A 4,404-nucleotide genomic window follows, 5' to 3' on the forward strand; every position below is an offset into this window, starting at 1 on the left:
GGGGGGGGGGGGCTGGAGGAGGGTAAAGGGGACCATGAAGGGACTCCTGCCGGGCCCCATCCCCTGCCTGCTTCTCCAGCTCCCCTGAGCACCCCTCCAACCCCTGTCAATTCTCGTGGCCACCCGTCCCCCACCCATGGCTGCCCTGCCCAGTCCCAGCTCCTGGTTCTTAAATTAAAAAAAAAGGATAAAAAAAAAAAAAGCCCTGCACTCATGGGCTCCTGCCAGGAGGTGGAGGGCAATCCCTGCTGCCCCCACTGCCCCACACTGTGTGGGGGTTTTGTCATGAGCTGCCACCCCCTGCCTGCTCTCCCAGCCCCGTTGATAGCTGCCCTGCCTGGCCCCAGTTCCTGGTTCTTTAAAAAAAAACAAAACAAAACCCTGCACTCGCTGGCTGCTGCAGCAGCCATCGGGGCTTTTGGGGGCTTGTGGCAGAGCCCCCCATGCAGTACGGGGTAGTGGGGATTGCCCCCTCCCCACCTGGCAAGAGCCAGTGAGTGTGGGGCTTTTTTTTTTTTTAAAGAGCTGGGATGCTGGGGCTGGGCAAGGCATCCTTAGTGGGGGCTGGGATAGTGGGCAGAGGGTGTTTGATTCAGAGACTCAGCTGATTCAGCGGCGGCTGAATCTCCAAATCAGATTCAGCTGAATTGATTCGGGACAGTGATTTGAATCACCAAATTGCATCACTGTCTCCCGAATTGGCCGAATACTAGCCACTTCACACAGGCCTACTAGACAGCCTCCTGAAGTCCCTTCCAACCCTAATTTTCTATAGCACATTCAATTCAATGTAGATAAGTGTAAAGTGTGTACTTGGGCAAAAATTATCCATACTATACCTACCCTATGATGGGCTCTACATTAGCTGTTACCACACAGGAAAAAGATCTTGGAGCGGACAGTTTGCTAAAAGCATCAGCCCTATGCTCATCAGCCATCAAAAAGGCAAAGAAAAGGGATTACTAAGAAAGGAATTGTAAACAGAACAGAAAGTATCATTATGCCCCTTTATTAAACCATGGTACATTCGCACCTTGAATACTGTTCCTTGTTTTGGTCCCCATGCCTCAGAAAAGATATAGGATAACTTGAGAGGTTACAGAAAAGGGCAACAAGGATGGTTAGTGGTATGGAAGGGCTTCCTTATGAGGAGAGACTAAAGAAGATAAGCTTATTCAGTTTAGCAAAGAGTTGCTTGGTGGGAGACATGATAAGGGTTTACAAACTGCTAAATGGTGAGAAGAAAGTAAATCGGGATTTATTGTCTCACAATAAAAGAACTAGGAGTCATAAAGTAAAACTAGTAGGTAGGTAAGTTTAAAACTAAAAAAAGGAAATTCTTTTTCATACGTGGTGTAATTGAAATGTGGAACTCATTACCACAGGATGTTGGACAATCACCTTAACTTAGGGGTGGGCAAAATATGGCCTGCAGGCTGGATATGGCTCCTTTAACAGCAGCAACTCGTTGGATCTGGCCCATGGATGGCCGGCAGCTCTGGCTGCCTCATGGTGCTGCGTGGGTGGGCAGGACTGCTTCTGCCAAGCAGCATCAGCCCTTGATGTTGTGGCATCAGTTGTGGACCCAGGTGGGGCTTCCAACGCAGCAGGCAGGCAGAAGCATCATTTCTGGACCTGGGCATGGCTTCTGCTGCAGTGCAGAGAAAGCTACTGCAGTGCAAGCAGCATCCAAGCTGCTTTCTCAGTGCAGAGGAAGCTATTGCTTGGAGCCCTGACCCAGAACCTGTTGGTAACATCAGCCATGGACCCAGGCAGGAGCTGCTGCCACACTGGGTGGGCCATGGTGGTGGCGTCAGCTGTGACACCCCGGCAGGTTCCACATTGTGGCCCTAGAACCAGCTGGCTGTGCTTGCAGCTGATTGCAGTGCCCACCTGCTGTGGCGGAAGTCTTTATCTGTGTCCACATCTGAGCTTCAGGGCTTCTGGAGAACTATAGCTCTAGCCAGTTTCCAGAGGAGGGAGATGGAGAGGGGAGGGGGATCCAGCTGTGTTCTGAAGGGAGAGAGGTGCAGGGGAAGAGATGAGGAGAGGAGAGAGGGGGATGGATGTGGTCCTCAACAGGTCCCCAAAGCTCATAAGTGGCCCTCCAGTCAAAATAATTGCCCGCCTCTGGCTTAATCTGATTCAAAAAGGATTGAAGAAAGAGGAACATTGCATCAGTAGCTATATTGATCATGGGAATTAAGCGTACAGCTTCCAAATTGAAACATCCTAGACCTTTCACATTTGAGGTGGCAAGTGGGAGAGGAACTAGGGAAAAATCTGGGTCACACCGCATTCACTTTCCCTTTTAGCATCCAGGCTCTGCCACTGTTACACAGGATACTGGACAAGATGGAGCTGTTGTCTGGCCCAGTGAATGGCAGTTCTTTTGGTACCTAAACTGGCTCACTTACACTACCCAATGTAAAGCTACCTCTAAACATACCTACAGATTTTAAGCTCTTTAGAACTCTTTAAGATCTTTAGGACAAATCTGCAAATGATGTTGGGACAACAAAAGCAACATTTTTGTACATTTGTCTAGCTCTACTCATTATAAATCCTGCACATCATGTATAAGAAACCTGGTCTTGATGAAGACTACCTTACATATGAAAGTTTATCTAATTTTATCCCAGCCATGCAGTTGGCCCAATAAAAGATATCACTCAAAAAATCGTTGCCTCTTGAATTGAACTGTCAGTCTATTTGTGCTGTATCATGTATTTCAGTTGAAGATGTAGTAAAACTGTGCCAACACTTTTGTAAAATTCTGGTTTACATCTAATAAACTTAATAAACTTATAATTCTTAGTGAGAATACCATCACTGTGGTTAGGTTACAATATTTGAGATATTTATCAATGGAAAAAATATGATTTATAACTTCAGAATTTTTTAAGAACCAGACTATTTGTTCTTCACTAGGTGAAAAAGCACCAAGAGGAAGATTTGATGTGTAAAGACATTAGGGGCAGAGTTTGGCTCTACATTAGAAAAGGATTGTTCTAAGGAGAAATTTCAGGCTAAATGACTCCCATTCTTCAGTAGGGCTGGGATTTCACCATAATAAGTGTCTTTAGCTAAGAACATGTTTTTTATAGTTTAGATAGAGGTGATAAATTGGAGGGGTTAATATTTTTACCTCCCTGTACTACTGCTAGTAGGTTATGCTATATTATTTGTTTGGCATTTTTATCTTAAAATAAACAGGCCAATTATAAATTATACCTTTTAGTAAAGGCAGGCACTCAGCTAAGAATGAGACATTTTGTTTTATGTGCTTTGTGACTTGTTACAAATATTCTGTATGGATCATCAGGAAAAAAACAGCTAGGAATGAAAGGGCTAGACATTTTAAGATAAATCAAACAGACAGTTTTGAGCAGGATTGATGTAAAGCCCTTCTTTAAAGGGGGTACAGCTTGCTGTTTTATGTTCTGACAGCGTTTCCCCCCTCAGGCAGCAAGCATAGGGATTGTCAGTTTGATTGGAATTTCTAGAGTCGACTGAATTGGATAGCTGTTCTTTCTTGGTCCTTACAAAAGGCAGCATGCAAATTAAAACAACAACAGAAGAATTAGATAAACATGGCATTCAGCCTGATCACATTCTGGAGTCCCTATGTAAATGAGACTAGTTTTGATTGCCATAGTTTAGAGAATTTTCTTATGTCTATGTAGATTAAGAACATGTTAGAACAAATGATAGTGCCCAGATTGATGCAGGCTTAAACTGATTGTTAGTATGAGGCTGATAGCTAACCCTTTCTTAGGATACCTAAGAAAAGAGAGTGTTTGTTCCCATGGTTGCATGGAAGAGCAGCTGACCTCCCATAGGATATACTTCTTCAAGGATTCATTTAGAATTCTTGAAGAACACTATTTTTGACCCATAAAACCCATCTTTTTTTTTAAGTGTTGCAAGACCTCTATCTTCTCTTGAGCCTGGATAGACACAACTATATTTAGATGCATGTAACAGAGTTGGTGTTAACATTATCTTGTACAAGTTGTTGTTTGGTCCATTTGTTGGCTTCTTTTTTTTAATCGTGGATTACCCCAGATATTTCTGTTTTTTCACGCAATGCTTACTCATTCTCTCACAGCCTTTTCCCCTTCAATGTTTATTGTGATAGTGAGATGCTTGAATTCTTCTATTTGTGTAAGATGGTAGCCCCAGCTGTTTGTAATTGCAACACTCTCCTTCACATTCCTGCTGTTCATCCTCACTTCTGTCTTTTGAAAGGTCATTGTCAGTACTTGTTCTTTCCCCCTGTTCCATATGCAAGATTTTCCTACCATCTTGCCCATGAAATGTCTCCACTGTCTCCACTATGGAGACTAGGTCATCAGCAGACAGCAGTTCCCATGGGACTCTCCTACATGATCTTTCAGTTAT

At 43.9% G+C, this 4,404-nt stretch overlaps 1 long non-coding RNA gene across 1 annotated transcript in view; it reads left to right on the plus strand.

Moving 5' to 3' along the window:
• LOC109299822 overlaps positions 1-2,791 on the plus strand; it is a 10,475-nt gene extending 7,684 nt beyond the window's left edge. The window contains exon 3 of the long non-coding RNA XR_002098010.1: positions 2,316-2,791. This is a non-coding gene — a long non-coding RNA (uncharacterized LOC109299822). The remainder of the gene's footprint in view (positions 1-2,315) is intronic.
• The last annotated feature ends 1,613 nt before the right edge of the window (positions 2,792-4,404 follow it).

Source organism: Gavialis gangeticus, unplaced genomic scaffold (assembly GCF_001723915.1).
Source record: "Gavialis gangeticus isolate Ggan-Ray unplaced genomic scaffold, GavGan_comp1, whole genome shotgun sequence".
NCBI classification, from domain to species: Eukaryota; Metazoa; Chordata; order Crocodylia; family Gavialidae; genus Gavialis; species Gavialis gangeticus.